This window comes from Suricata suricatta, chromosome 3 (assembly GCF_006229205.1).
Source record: "Suricata suricatta isolate VVHF042 chromosome 3, meerkat_22Aug2017_6uvM2_HiC, whole genome shotgun sequence".
Taxonomy (NCBI): Eukaryota; Metazoa; Chordata; class Mammalia; order Carnivora; family Herpestidae; genus Suricata; species Suricata suricatta.
Genome location: NC_043702.1, coordinates 163,491,568 through 163,507,829, shown reverse-complemented (window position 1 = coordinate 163,507,829; position 16,262 = coordinate 163,491,568). Strand labels below are relative to the sequence as shown.

Below are 16,262 nucleotides of genomic sequence, written 5' to 3'. Positions count from 1 at the left end.
GTGATAAATACCAGCTACTGTATCTCTTCAGAGATAGTCTGTAGGGTATGAAGCCAATCTTTGGAGAATAGGTGTCTCACCTGCTATACAATTCCTTCAGATCCTTTGTTGTGAGGAAGACTGATTTCCCCTCTTTCCTCTGAAGAAGAAGGGTCCCGAAATACTGCTCAGGATGATGCCCAATTTCTATTAGAACCAGTTTTAGCTAATCTTTATATTCAAGGGTTTGCTACACTTCACATCCATGTACCTGGATACTGTTGCTTTTTCCACACAAGTGTCATGGGATAGGTCTTAGTCAGATGACTCCTATTTAGAAGTGCCAGAAAGATGTTTCCAGTATTATCCTAGGGATTCCATCGGTTCTCACTTAATGAAAATACAAAAACAAGTTAATGTAAATCCAATACTCACGACCCACCTGCTATTACCCACCCTTCCTCGTACCGTTAACCACCACTGCTCTTCCGAGAAGGACCAGGGATTGGTTAGCCAACATATGGACTTCATAATCTCTGCTGTTTTAACTTTTTGAAGACTCCCTGTAACGTTGGCAGGCAAGTTAGAGCTCCGCAACTACCCCTTTGATTGCAAAACACACAGGGGCTTGCTCCTGACTAGATTCTTGTTTTTCCATACACAAACAGCTTTTCTTTGCAAAATGTGCTTAGGGCAAACGTCCAACCCCCAACTGAATTCCCATGGTTTTGTATCCACTGCTTTTCCCTATGAAGGTGAACAATTTAATACATAATACCAGGCAAGATTCGGAGATTTCTCATCCTATCTTTGCCAATCTGGTTGCTACATGTTTATCAGCAAAGTGACATTTGTTTGAGGATAAGTTGAGACTATTTTACTATGTCACAGAAACACTACATTTCCTAGGCTACAAATGCGTTTTTATCTTTTCTTTTCCCTCAGGCCGAAGCTTTTCATTGTAATAGACCTAAACTATAATCTTTTATATAAGCCAATAATTTCTAGGTTCACTGGCTGGAACAGTTTGTGATTTTAGGTTTGGAATCATTTATTATCATTTCTATCATGCACAAACTGATGGGGCTCCTTGGAATTATCTTTTGATATTGTTTAATCCCCGGGTTTAATTCCAATACTTAGCCTGTTGTGTGGGGATGGTGATAATATGGATACATTTTTGACCATTTTTGCAGCTCTACTGTTTTCACATCTCTGATCTATTTCAAAAAGTTAGACGAAAATATTCTTACTGATGATCACCCAGGTCTGTGTCTGTCTATATCCCAAGGGGAATAGTTCTTTCCGGTATGATCCTGTGTAGTCACCTAGCATCGTTTGTCCAGGAAATGGAGATGAGCTCACCCTTAGCAGTCACTCAGAGGAGGCTCTAACATTTTAAAACAGTATATGAGTAAACACAACTTATCCCAGTACCCTCTGAAAAGTGTTCATCCCCTTAGATTTTCAACACTGGAAAATTTCTTTCCTTGGAATTAGTGTTCCAGGAAGAACAGAACTTCATGTTTTGAATGAATGATTCCATTTGAAATCAAGCTTTCATGGTTCTGAGTAATTCTGACGATATTCGATTTGGAGGCATACAATCCTCACACAATCATCTTGCTTGAAGAAGCAGATGGCCTCCCACTTGTGTGTCGCGTAGTGGTGTTATTCCTGGAAAAATCTTGGTCCCAGCTTAACGTGGTATTTCTTACATTCTCATATTCATAATGAGGATGTCTTTTTTTAAGTTTATTTATTCATTTTGAGATAGAGACAGAGAGAGTGGGGGAGAGAGAGAGAATGAGAGAGAACCAGCAGGGGACTGGCAGAGAGAGAGAGGGGGACAGGATCGGAAGCAGCTCCGTGCTGACAGCAGAGAGCCTGATGTGGGGCTTGAACTCACGACCCCTGAGATCATGACCTGAGCTGAAGTCAGACACCTAACTGACTGAGCCACCAGGTGCCCCTTGAGGACATCTTAAAAAAAAGACTCATAAAAAGAGGGGAGCACCACAATAGGCTTCACCTAGTATCTTCATGTAAATATGATCTGCATGATGGCGAGAGCAGTATTTTTGGGATCTTTGATGAATAAGTCTGACCCAATTTTGCAAAGACTGTAAAATTCATACTTAAAATATTCTAAGTGAAGTATTATATGTTCATAACTTATCTATGATGGAAAGCCCTTTCCAACTGCATGATGGATCCAGGAAGATAATTATTAAAGGATTTACAGAAGAGGTTTAAACTCACTGACTTAGAATTTACATTTGGCTTTGGTGGGTAATTATAAGTATACTCTGGCTTTAGAATAATCCAACTTTTCCTGGTTGGTATCTCTACTAATCTAGAGGTCCCCAGAAGTTAATGGCTCCTCGAGACCATTCCCAGGCCCTACTTCATCCACACATAAGACGGTGTGACAGGATGAATACCAGCCTTTTGAGAATGTCTATGAAATGGCAAGTGATTATTTGGTGATGTGTATTTTCACAGCTTCTAACAGATAAGCAGATTATCAGTGTATGGTTGTTATTGGGCTTAAAAGTAATACCTGGGTGTGTGTGAGAGGGATTCTCTGTTTTGCTTAATGACCACCAAAGAAATGATTTAACTCCCTGCTAAGCTGCAGTGCAGATTAGGACTATATAATAGGGATTTGCAACTGGAGGACACTGGTGTAGCCCTTTCTGGAGCTGTGGCCATGGGAAACTCCATGGTCTAATGGGACAAGCCACTGGACTGGGAATTTGTCCTCCTGCTTTTGGGTGCTCATTAATAGTCCAGGAAATTTATGGAAGGGCAGCTGACCTTACTCAGTTTACATACACACTACGTAACTACATACACACACACACACACACACACACACACATACACACACACACACACACACACACACACACACATACACGGTAATTTATTTGCCATCTTTGTTTTACAAAGTTGAGATAATCATTTACTAATGAAAATGGACTGAAATGACTACTCTATATGACCCTATTGTTGATTCGGATTCTCCATTCTTGGCAGTAGGGGATTGGAGAGAAGCACTGTGTGTCTTTAGCACATACAGATTAATAACCATCTGCATCTTCTTTTTTTTTTAATGTTTTATTTATTTTTGATACAGAGAGAGACAAAGCATGAGAGGGGGAGGGGCAGAGAGAGAAGGAGACACAGAATCTGAAGCAGGCTCCAGGCTCTGAGCTGGCTGTCAGCACAGAGCCTGACGCAGGGCTCGAACCCACACAAATGTGAGATCTGACCTGAGCCGAAGCCAGAGGCTTAACCGACTGAGCCACCCAGGCGCCCCACCATCTGCATCTTCTTATGGCGATGCTGGATTGAGTCCCTGGTAATCGCTCCAGCATTCTGCATCCTGCAGCTCCCTCAGTTGCCAGGATTGCAACCTTGCAGGGATTAGATCCTAATTTTTCCACCCTTCTTTGAGGCTGTGGGGAGGAAAGAGTTCCCTGTGTGTGCATGTATTGGCATATCCTGCTGAATGAGTAAGACCACACATGCTGTTTGTTTTGATATTTGTAAATCAGGGTCTGTGTCTCAATGTGGCATCTCGATAAATGGTGCCAACCCGCGTGGGACTGGTAATTAGATCTTAGCCTATGGAACAAATTGGAGAAACTCTCTTCCAATGATGCACATTCAAAATTGATTTTCCTTTATAGCTGAATGTCAAGGTTTAAAAATAGAATATCTCAGCTTTTCCATAAACGTGGATGGTGAATGAAGATCTAGAATCCAAATATACACACACGATTTCCCTTTTCCCATAAATTTCCCCCTTTCCGGATCTAGAATGAAAATACAGGCTGCTAGCCATTTGGTGGCAAAGTGAAAGCTGTATACCACATTCTCAGTTACACTCAATTTTCCATTTCCTGTGCAACAGACTAGATAAAATGTTTGTTCAGAGATAAGCTCATTATTGCTTTTAGAATGAAAATAACAAAACATCCCGAGCTATGTAAACAATGTAAGATTGAACTTCAGACTCAAAAACATAATTTTGCAAAGAAAAGCCCTGTTCTTGGGGCGCCTGGTGGCTCAGTCGGTTAAACGTCCAGCTTCGGCTCAGGTCCTGATCTCGTGGCTCGGCGAGTTCAAGCCTGGCGTAGGGCTTTGTGTTGACAGCTCAGAGCCTGGAGCCTATTTCAGTTTCTGTGTCTCCCTCTCTCTCTGCCCCTCCCCTGCTCGCACTCTTTCTCTCTCTCTTAAAAATAAATCAACATTAAAAAAAATGTGATGGTCATGGAGGAGGGCACTTGTGGGGAAGAGCACTGGGTGTTATATGGAAACCAACTTGACAATAAACTATAAATAAAAAATAAAAATAAACACTTGAGTGCCCCCCCAAAGAAACCAAAACAAAAATGAATAAACATTAACAAAAGTTCCTAAAGAAAAAACCCCCATAAACCTCTGTTCTTGCCTTGCACCTTCAAATGCCTTGGCTTGCCTGGATTATTAGGCTCCCAAACACTCTTCACTTTCAAACAGGCTGAGCACTTGTTTGCTTGGGATAATTGCTTTCTGATAATAAGAGGTAAACATACACTTGGTTTCCTTATAAATTACAGTTACATTTTTTTTGTCAATTAAAGCAGTAATTTTCTCTCATTTCTGTGGTCTTTAGATATCTTATTCTCATCTGTTAAACGGTTTGATTTAGCTTCCATGGTTGATTCGTTCATGTGAAATATTTTAAGCAGCAAAAGAACACAAGTTCCTCCCCTGCTCTGTTCTGACCAGATAATGATTCTACCATCAAGTCTCTTCCTTCCCAGTGTCGCTGCTCAGGGTTTTCCAGGCCCACATTCTTTCCTTGGAGCTTCTTTTTCATTCATCTTTCCCAAAACCTTTCTTATTAAATACTATTAAGTGAGCATAAACTGGAAGGGAAAAAAAAACAGTGTCTGCCAAAATTCTTTATATCCTATGCATGTGGATGTGGAAAAAAATGGGTTCTTCATTCTTTCCTCTTATCTTTCATCCTGAGTATGAATTCTAAACAGACTGTCCTTGGAAATGGATCTCTCAGTTTTGGGGAAGCCTCCTCATTACATAGTAAGCTTTGGAGTAGCCTAGGAGTCTTGTGGTCCCACTTCAGCATGGTGTTACAGCAAGAGAAGGGCCTGTCCTGTCTTCAAAATAACCAGAAAACAGTTTACATCTTACTGCACTTTTATGCAATTACATCATTTATAAGAAAGGAAACTTTCTTAATATGTTTCCCCTCAATTATCTTGTCCCGAGTGTCTCCTACCCTTTCCTGCACACTGAAATACCTCTCTACGTTAAGCTTTCCCAAACTTTTGCAAACACAGTTGTGTGTTTGTTCTTGCCCCTTTCCTCCTCTTTCTGGATCAATTATTTATTAGGTAAATCAACTTCGTGTCTCCATATCTTTCAATTTTTGTGTTGGAGCTTTTTTCTACATTCTTTGCAGCAAAGAAGGTTATAAAAGCTGAGCATAAAAGCAAGAACCTATTTTTTTTTCAAAGGCAGGTGAGGGTGTTGGAGGCAGGAAGAATGGCAAGCCCATAAATTTGTGTAATTTTTGAATCCCTGTCACATGCTGTTGTTATAAATTGGAAAGCTATGGTTCGTGATCACTGAGCATGACTGAAACTCAAGGATAAGAACAAAATTCTCCTCCACTCTTAGGAACTGTGGCTTACTCCTCAGTCGCTCACCATTCCCCATGTCCTTGGATATCTCAAACCGATTTGCCCCTGCCTTTTAATGGCTGATTGTTCAGGGTGGAAAGTAGAAGTCATGATTATCTCTCAGCTAGAGAGCCTCATTCTCTACACATAGCCACTCATTTGTTTGAATTTCTTTTTCAAATGCCATGATGGTTATATCACCTTCCCTCGCTTGAAATCTTTTATATTCTGGTGCCTTCAGAATGTATAACGTACATTCAGTGCCCCCTGCCACCGAACCCCTTTTTCTGTCCGCCATGTTTCCCCATTATATTTGACTCTCCAGCCATATTAATTTTATTTTAGTCAATGGATTGCCATGATCCCTCTTACCTCTGGGACTTTCCAGATCTTGTTGCCTCGGATGAAATACCCTTCCTTTCCCATGCTGCTTTTCATGGCCAATTCCTCTTCCTGCTTCAAATCTTGACTTAGACATTATTTCTTCTAAGAAGCCCTTTCCAGTCTTCCTGAAATGGATTAGGTGTCTCTGCTGTGAATTCCTTCAGCACCCTGAACTTACCACAGTTTGTTGTTTGGCTTGTAAAACCTGAATTCTAGATGGTCTTCCTCAGTTGTATCCCACATTGTGTGGCATCAGTTAGGTCCTCAACACATGTTTGTTGAATGTGTACTTCTGAGTGAAGTAACTAACGTTTTTCAGGCAGCTACTAGGCACACTGCTCACCAGTCTAAGAAAGCCGTCTATTGACTGGTAAAATGTCTCCACGGAGTGACTCTGCACATCCTCCTTGGTGTGTGTATGGGGTAACGTGTCTCTGTCCTTCACGCCCACCTGACATTCCCACTGTGAGCTATTAATGAAGGCGATGGTAAAGCTAACCCTTATCTCTTACCATGTGTCAAGACTTGTCCTAAATGTTTTACCTGAATTATTTTGATTTCTACCCTAAGTATTTGTTGTGTAGTAGGTAGTGAAGTAGGTAGGTACTATTATTATATCTGCTTCTTTGAAAGGGAAAGTTGAAGCTTAGGTAAACCACAGAATAAGAAGTAGAGCCAGGAATCAAGCCCAGGCATTTTGGGTCTCCTCTGCTAATCTGGTTTCAATGAGTTGAAATTCACTGGCTAACTTGGTCCACGATGATGAATATGATGATAATTGTTAAACCTTATCATTATACACATTTTGTAAACACATCTCATTTACTCCTCTGAACCATGCTGTGAGCCATGTAAAGTAGTTTTTACTTTCCTCATTCAACTGCTGTTAAAACTTAAGGACAAACTGGTCAAATATCCTAAACCAACCAGCTAATGAGAAGTGAATGGAGCTCCAGAACCCAATTGTCCTGACTAGTTAAATGCTTTTGCTGGCTCTCTGAGGCCTTGGGAAAAAGCACCAAATGCCTTAACAAGGTGATCAGGGCTCACTCTACCATTTCTAGCTTCAGCTTCGACCAGCTTTCCCAGTGAACTTACATTCAACCAACGAGACAACATTCAGTACATGGTCAGAGCTTAGCTCTTGATTTATGCTGTGTTTTGACACCCAAAGAAGGAAGGTCAGATGGATGGAAGATTTTCAAAAACAAGGAAACTTTGCCTGGATCATTTGAGACAAGTGAGAGTTTATAAGTTATTGTGATAGGACAATGGGACGGCTGTGGCATTGCTGCTTTCTTATCCCTAGAGTCTGAATCTTCATGGCCTGGTCACTCCACATGTTCTAATTTGTGATTCATTTATCCCAATGGTCGCACTCTTGCAAGTGACAAATGGATAGTAACTGTGGGCAAGCACACAGAGTGAAAATAGCCTGTTTCTTTAGTCAATGATTGGAACATCCTAAGCTCTCAGACACATTAATAGACAACATCTGCTAAAATCAAGAGAGAGTGAAAAACAGGATATGAGGCTTTGGGGATTAACACGAAGGGGATCCAGTACGAGCACAGCTCTCATGACTTGGGTAACTGAGGCCAAGTGACTTGGTTTGGCAAAATAAAAACAACGAAAAAGAAACTATTGGGCTGGGACATCATTAATTTCATTCATGTGTCATCAGGTTCTTTTAGCGGAACAGATAATATAGAGAGATACCAAGAATGTTTTTGAGTCAAAAGGAGAGTCAACTTGATCATGTCGTCTTCAGGGAAGGATGTTTAGATGGTTAGACTATAATTCTTTTTACATTCCCTTTTGAAAGTAAAAAGGGAAGTCAAAGCTTAAAATTTAAAAAAATCATTGAAAACCATCATGGCCTTTCCACAATCTTCAGGTGATTCCTAAGTGACAATTATTTCATGAGATTTTTACTTAGTTCTGAAGCAAAACACACATCGATGAAAGCAAGCCACAGTGCTAGTAAATATTATTTGAATAAGAGCCACTGTAGAGCTCAATTCTGTTTATAGTATGTGATGCTGAGTGCCTTCATGACTTTGCCCTGGCTCCAATATGGCAAAATGATAGGCTTCTACCAGAGAAGAAGGATATACTGAGAATTGATTCTGTTATGCAGAATAATGCATGTACCTCTAGAAATATATTTCTGTCCATGACCATTCAGAGATTATTTTGTCCATCAAGAGATATCTTTCTCAGCTCAAGAATCGAGATAATTTTGTTTAGAAGAACAAGCAATGACTTACCCATGGGTCTGCAAATTTCCTCTGTAAAGGGCCAGATACTAAGTGTTTTTGGGTCCATGCATTGTATGGATTTTGTGGTCACTACTCAGTTTGCCACTGTATCGTGAATGCTTTCAATGAATGGGCATTCCTGTTTTCCAATAAAACTTTATTTTAAAAAATAGGCAGTGGGGAGGATCCTGGGTCATAGATTGCTGACCCTTGAATTATGCTAAACATTTGCTAATATTTGATATGAGAAACAATGTTTCTCTCTAGCTTTTCTAGTTGAATACAGTGGTTTGAGTGGCTGCATATCCAGAAGTGGTCAAAAGAAGTTGCTTCCTCAGATGATGAAAATGATTAAATGTTACTAGAGGTGGCTGATTGCTTTTTCCTTTGCCTTTTGTATGCCTGCCAACACCTCACTATACGGTCTTAATACTGAATGGGATCCAGTCTGAGACAGGCTGGTCTTGGACACCATTCAAAAAGATTAGGAACCGGAGAGCCAACAATACCTTATTATTAGGTGGCATTACTTATCGGGCATGGATCTCAAGGGTGCCTTTTTTTTTTTGTACAATGATGTTCCTAATAGAGAGGGCTATTTTCTCAGAGGCGTGAAACTTGAGGAACACATTATTTTTTCTTTCAAATGCCTTTGAGTAGAACAAAGAATAGACTATATTGTATTTCCAGATGTGCTTCCAGCCTACAATGCTTGGATTCTACCCACACTGGCAATAGAGTATTTTCCTCTTGTCTCTGTAGCTGAGTGATCACCTCTTACTTTTATTTTGCCCTTAGGGATGAGATTAAGCCCACCAATTGCCCCCTCGACTCCAGCAAAGTAGCTGGGCCTCCAGATGCTCTTAGGAGATCAGTAACCTGTGAAACTGGCCCTGGTGTGTTTCCTGAAGCAGGTGTGTTCACCTCTGTACCCCTACTGCCACTGAGGCCTTTATAGTCAGAGGCAGCTTCCCTAGGGGACAGCTGGGTTCTGAGAGCCCTGGGAAAAGGGGGAGGGTTCTTCTTCTCTCTCTTGCTCTCTCCCTCCCTTCCTCCCTCTCTCTCTCTCTCTCTCTCTCTCTCTCCCTCTCCCTCATTCCTCCTCTCATCTCATGACTCTCTGGAGCCTGGTAACATATGATCATTTCATACCATTAATCACGTTTTCATTTCCAATGAAGAAACTGTTATATCAAAGACACATGGAGTGCAGCAAGAGACCATTTGTTTTGCAGCTCATGTGCCACCCTTAAAAGTTGTAAAAGTCTTTATTCATATTTCAATTTGGAGTTTGAACTGCATAGACTTTCACTGTTCCTTTGAAGTGAACAGTCTGAGAGCTACATGACATCGAATTGATATTTTAGAACACAAGCTGTATCGCTGGCTGTGGGTCACTCGAGGTGTTCTAAGAGGGTGGTGTGGTATGTCTTTCCTGTCCATGGCTGCCTTACCCCAGGGAATCACTGACATGTCTGCGTGGTGTCCTCACCATGCACCAGTCTGTCTGTGCAGTCCCCTGCTCATTTTTCCAGGCTCTGCAGTCCATGGTCACGATTCATATGTAAGTGGTAATGGCTGGGGAGGAGCATTCTGCCCCTGCTACACACGGTGCCACGTACATGCTCACTGTATTTTTGTGGCTAAGTGGTCAAATAATGAATGAATTGGATGATGTGGTAACTCTAGCACTCAAATTCTTTGTTTGATTCTCTTTGATTTAATTAAGCCAATATTATAGGATATATGATGTGAATATGCATAAAATTTCGGAGCCTAAAGATGAATAATAATTCCTAAAGAAGGTCTTATTTCCTCTGGGGACCATTAAGATTGTGTTTTCTGAGATAAGCTTTTCCTTTTTTTTGTACTCCTAGCACTTTGGCTCTACTGGTCCTTGATGGAAGGAGAGACCCAGACCTAAAGGGGGAAGGAGTTACCTTTCCAAGAGGGCAGTAGCGTATCGATGGGAGAACCCATGAGTGTTTGTTACTCCATGTCTGCAAGTGAACCATAGAAGCATCATCTGTGACTATTTCTTTCCTCTTCAATGGAAAATAGATGTCCTATAATTTTCCTACATGTGAGTTACTTGGTCACTGGCTTCCTGTGCTGATGGTCACACCACCGTGAAAGTTTTGGTAAATATTTTGTGCCCCAAATTTGGCTTTAATGACTCTCAGGAATGTCCTTTGAGCCCACGTGTAATCCTGGAAAGGAGTCATTCCAATAAGAAGATAGCAAAAAGTAACAGTTACACAGTTCTGGTCCTTGTCAGTAGGAGAGTGGGCTGAACATCCTCTCCCTGGGGCTGCGGGTGGTGATCTCCAAACCTAAGGGTGACAGCAAAAAAAAAAAAAAAAAAAAGCGCTTTTTAGAAACTCAGTATCAGAGGTGGGGAGTGGGAGTGATCCAGGGAGATTTCCAGTTTTGCTGGAAAAATAATTTTTCTTGTTGAGAGTTTGGGCAAGAGTAACATCGTGGGTTACCCTTGATTACTAAATCCTGTTTTTGTGCAAACAAAGTATAAATTGCAGAATTTTCTTCCCATCCTTGTAGGATTTGAGTCAGTAGTAAGTGGGTAGGGGAGGAACTGTGTTTATTCCAGTGCATTATTTTTGTAGAAAACTGTTAAACACTCATACCCCACTCCCTGCAGACTAATGCTAAGGAGCACTAAAGGCACAGAATAACGAGACTACAAAAAGGATAAATAAAAACAAAGATTGAGCTGGACTTCTTCATAATGAATCCATCACATCCCTGTTTCTGTTCTTTCCCTCTTTATGTCTCCCTTTCTGTATTTTTCCTCCTTTTTCTGTCTACATGAAATGCTTCTTCTCTGTAGGTCTCTGTTGTCTTTTGTGCTTCTCATTTCTTTATTTTTTTAATAAAAAATTTAAATTTTGGAATACTTTAGAATTTTAGAAAAATTGGAAAGATGGTAAAGAAAACTCTGTATGCCTTACGCTCAAGTTCCCTTTATGTCACCATCATACATTTCTCAAAACAAAGAAATTAACCATTGGTACATTACCAATAATTAGATTACAGAATTTATGCAGCTTTCATCAGTTTTTCCATTCAGTCCCTATGTATTTCCAGGATCCAATCCAGGACATCAAATTGCATTTAGTAGCTTTCTTATTTTATTTTATTTTTTCTTATTTTACTTTTGTATTTTCAGATCCTTTTCTTTTTTCCCAGGTGAGGGTATTGTAGTGCCTCTTTGTTGAGCAAGGCACATCTTGTCTCTATGTAGTGAGAATTTCCATATTTCTCATGTTTCCTCTCGAGGCATATACCAAAAGATCAAGGATTTCATCTTGCCCAAAAGTTAATGCTTCCTAAGAACTCTTATAATTTTCCATTTGTAGGGAGTGTGTTTTTCCTCACCTACCTTGCTCTCCATTGTGTTTCAAACTAAATGCAGATCAGAATTAGGATACCATATTTCCTGCTGAGAAAAAGCAGTCAAGTCACAGGAAGAAATAGGAACAGCTCCAAGGGTGCCAGAGCCCTAGAACATTTAAAGATGTGCCGTGTTGGGACCGCAAAAGTACAAATGATTGTCAGTTAACACGTTTTTGTTATGGGGTTATAATGCACAGAGGGCTCGTGAAAGCTGGTATCATTGATTCTTAGAATGCCAAGGATGAAAGGAGCCATAGAGAGACCTACTTTACCCCAGTTCTTTTACGGAACTGAAAACTGGGGCCAAGAAAGGAATGGACTTGCCAAGTTCCAATGGAGGTAAATGCTAGAATCCATTTCTTTTTCCTTCTGGTCCAGTGATTTTTATACAAGTTTTGACAGGAAAAGCCTTCATGTCCAATGCTATGGGGTAAGTAGTTGACTGATGAATTAAGTCATTTAAAACAGAGGATCATTAAAAATGATAGTGCATATATTTTAGCATTAACATTTTCTTTTATTTTAAAAATAGATAAGTGAACACATTTTGAATGACTTAAAAAAAAGTATGGCCACGGCTAATTTATCTTTTCTGAGTATGAGTCCAGGGATTAGAGGTCATATGGACTTCTTTATATAAACCACACTTTCCATTTAGATTTCTATGAAAAAGCACTAATACTGAAACACTAAAAATCTATGCAAAAACAAATGCAGCTGGTATAAGATGTTCACATTTAGAAGTAAGACAATTCCTACAAACCAAGAGTGATCGGCTGTTTGTGGCTATGGGTTAATGTGCTTCACAGAGAGAGAAGAGTGTAAGTCAATCTGAGAAGCATATAGTTGGAATTAGCTAAGGAGTGTACTCAGCTTTCCAACATTTGTAGCATCACCAGCATGAAGGCTTGCCCAGCCATTCTAGCCCGCAGGTGCCCCTGTCATTTCCGGTTTCTTTATCACTTATTCACTCTGTCACCTTGTCATTTAACAAAAGCTGTCCAACTCCCTTTCTTTCATAGGAATATGCCTCAATTTTACCTAAAATATAGTAGTGACTTGAGACAGATACCAGGGCATACTTTTCTTGTGTTCTTACCCAGAGGCTATCTTAGAGATGGACAAAGACAGTCATGAAAAATGTACTTTTTGAGTTCAATTGAATTTGCTGCAGATGCCTTCTGAGATTACCCAGGGAACATGTGCCTCTTGTGTCCACTGTCAGTAGAGTGGTGCAGGTGCTCTTTGAAGGGTTCTTCTAGGACCTAGGATGGCCACATTAGAGAATAGCCCAGCTAGAATACCATGATACCAGGGTGCAAGCTGGCACTTCATCAGCAGGGAAATCGAGGATCCCTCAAGGCTGTGTTGTGTGTCCTCACTACCATGGAGAAATCCAAGCTTAACTTGTGGATGTTGATCCTACAAAGCAGAGCTCTCTGGCAGGAAAGGTTGCTAATCACTAGAATTGATTATCAAGGCAAGTCCTGGGAATACTTTCCCACAGGCATTTATAACAGGACGGACTCATCTCTCTCTGGTGTCATTGAGCCACACGACTCCATTTGTGCAGTTTAGCTGCTGATGTTCTCTGAACTGTGCAAGCTCTTCTCTTCTCTTGTGAAAGCTTCATAGAGAGACTTCCTCCATAACCACTAGAGGAGGTCCTTTCAATGCTTTATCACTCCAATCTTGCCAAGACCTTCTTTTGTCCAATGGCAAGCTCTCTAGATAAAACTTGTGCTTCCTTTTGCTGGTTCTCTGTAGACATGGCACCAAATCATTGATTTATTTAATTATTTATTATGTTTGCAAAAGAAATCTCAATGGACTGAAGAGCTATGCTTGGGTCACTCTTTTTTCTTCTGTAGGTAAACACCTCCAGTTCCTTTAACCTTTCCTTGCAGTAATTCTTTCTCATCCCTTTAATCACATTGGCTGTTCATCTCTTGCCAAAAGAAGGAACAGCAGATTAGTTCATGCTGGGGCATGAGGAGTCTTTGTTGATATGTGTGTGGGCTGTGCATGTGACATCCAGCATCTAACTTCATGGACAGCACATATTCCTGGACATGCAAAGTATGGCAGGAAGTAAGACAAAAGAGAGACGGACGAGGATTACAATGTTTATGAGATGTCTTGCAAAAGACTATTTAAAAGACTTTTAAAAATGTTGTTCTGTAGGCTTAAACCCAGTGTTTTTAAAAACAGATCAAATGGTTTAAATATGATACTGTTCCTCCACTTTGCAAAGCCTTAGACTTTCCTCTTGAGTATAAAATGTTTCCAACACTGAGTAGGGTATCATAAAAATTCAGTTTGTAAAAAAGCATGCTGACACTGCAAAAATTAATCATTTTCTTGGAACTGGAGTCTTTTCAATTCTCACAGAGGTAAACGTAGGGAGAAGTGGACTTTTTTTCCCTTTCCTCTTGTAAAGTTAATTGATTTGCTTGTCTTGGTTTTCCCAAAGGAAATATTTTGGTGGAGCACCCAGTGAATGCTCACCACCAGTCTCTTTCAGCTTGTCGGTCAAATGCCAGTCTTGGGTTCTGGAGCTCTTTCTTCACAACTGTTAATGGTTTTGCGGGAGGAAAAAGTGGCCAAACACCCAACACCTTTATAATAGCTACCCAGAAAGAGTTTATGCTATTTTCCCACTTTCTTAAATGTTGTAAGAAATCATGACTTCCAAGACGTATTGTCTTCCACTATCAAATATATTTGCCACTTCTTGCCACTCAATTCAATAACAGAAAATCCTGAAATGAGAGGAGAGATTGGATATTAGACATTTTAAGACAGACTTAGAGAATGTACCTATGCAAGAGGGAGCTGATTGCAGATTGATGAGATACTTTGAGTTCAGGCATGGGTTTTGTTATGTCTTTGAATCTTAGGGAAGGTACCTCCTCTGTGGTCGAGCATCTCTTTTTAGAAGAGTCCGTGAAGATAAAAAGCAAATCAAAATGCCAGTGACATTTTTGAAGTTGAAAACTTTATATTGGAGCTTCCCAAACCAGTCACTGGTATTTATAAATTTCTAAACTAGCTGAGGAGCGGTGAAGGTGAAGAGCTGCATGGGCCCTGGTGAGGAGAAGCACAGAATCTCAGATCTAGAAGCATGTTGAGAATCATCTAGTTCATTTATGTGTGAATCTGACTTCAAAATGTGTTGGTGGTTGTTTATCTGTCTTCTAATTTATTCAACGAGTGGTCTTATACTCCCAAAGTCTCTTCATCTTCAGGCTAAATGGTCCCAATTCTCATACTACCAAGTTACTTGGATTCTTTCTCATCTAGATTCTCTCTACTGGAAACCATTTTAATTTGCTGAGGTTCCTCTTAAAGTCTGGCTCCTTAAATGTACCCTCTGCTGTGCATTTATTTATCTATGTGTAGATATTTTATACCTAATGGCAGTACTTTCATTTTTCCTTATAACTTGTTATTTTTTTAGAACCCGGCATCCCTATCATCGAGTTGATTAGTTTTGCTCTTATCTCAATGTTATCATATACTTTCTAAGCAGCTGAGCTGTCCTTATCCTAGTCATTAAAAACAATATTGAGTAGAACAGAGCCTGACATAAACTAAGTATTAAATATAGTTCAGTGTGGAAATAAAGGTGGAAAGGGAAAGAATAAAGGCAGCGAGGCAGAAGAGACAAGATAACCATGGAAAAGAGGAAGAACACAGGGGTTCTGTAGGATGGACAGGAATCCTACCTGCTGCATGAGCTCAGCCTCTGGGGACACCTGTGGGAAATCAACCCACCCACCTGGGCAAGCACTGTCTTTTCTTTGTGGGCTTAGGAGACCTGGTGGGACCTAGTGAAAATCTGCTAGAATTAATAGCCTTGAAAATTTGAAGGGAATCTGAACATTTTATTCATGATTGAGTCAGTTGACAGTTGGCAAAGGCAACTTCCTGTTCTTAGGGGGAAAATGGATTAAAAGTGTTTCTGAAAAGATTCAAAAAATCTTTGTGGACACTAAATTGCTCCTGGAAAACAGTATTTTGATGATGATAGTGTAAATGAATCAGGATCACATGGATTACATTTCTGCCCAAGGACACATGGTTTCAACATGAATGGAAAAGTGGTTTTCTCTCTTTCTGAGTCTTCGAGCCTCTTTCCTTCCATCTGCGAAGGACAAGGGAGAGATTGAGAGCTTCACAAAACCTCAAATACACCTGGCTTTCTTCTTGCCGCCATTGAAGGCTTTATGGATGAGTTTTTATTACCTAAATAAACGTAGCTGTGGAAAACTAATAAACATTCCCAGCTTCACCAGGTGGGTCTCATGTCAAAAGAGCACAGTCTGAGGTTTTCTCCATTTCTCTTTCGTTTCTCTATTTGTCCAGCTTTCAGATTTTTCTGGACATTTTAAAAATCGCTCTGTCCTCACATACTCCCAAGTATAATTAAATCAACTCTTCTATATTTCTTTTATAGCTTACAACCCTAGACAAGTACTGTCTTAGTTGATAAGGAGGAAGAAAATTCTTAGTAAGTTTAATA

At 40.2% G+C, this 16,262-nt stretch overlaps 1 long non-coding RNA gene across 2 annotated transcripts in view; it reads left to right on the top strand.

The window, feature by feature from the left end:
- The window catches only part of LOC115286823, a 68,709-nt gene that overhangs the window by 36,670 nt on the left and 15,777 nt on the right, over window positions 1-16,262 (top strand). Inside the window, exons 3-4 of one of the 2 annotated variants that reach the window (XR_003906297.1) lie at window positions 9,122-9,237; window positions 10,201-10,464. This is a non-coding gene — a long non-coding RNA (uncharacterized LOC115286823). The remainder of the gene's footprint in view (window positions 1-9,121; window positions 9,238-10,200; window positions 10,465-16,262) is intronic. The other variant, XR_003906298.1, reaches the window with a different exon arrangement.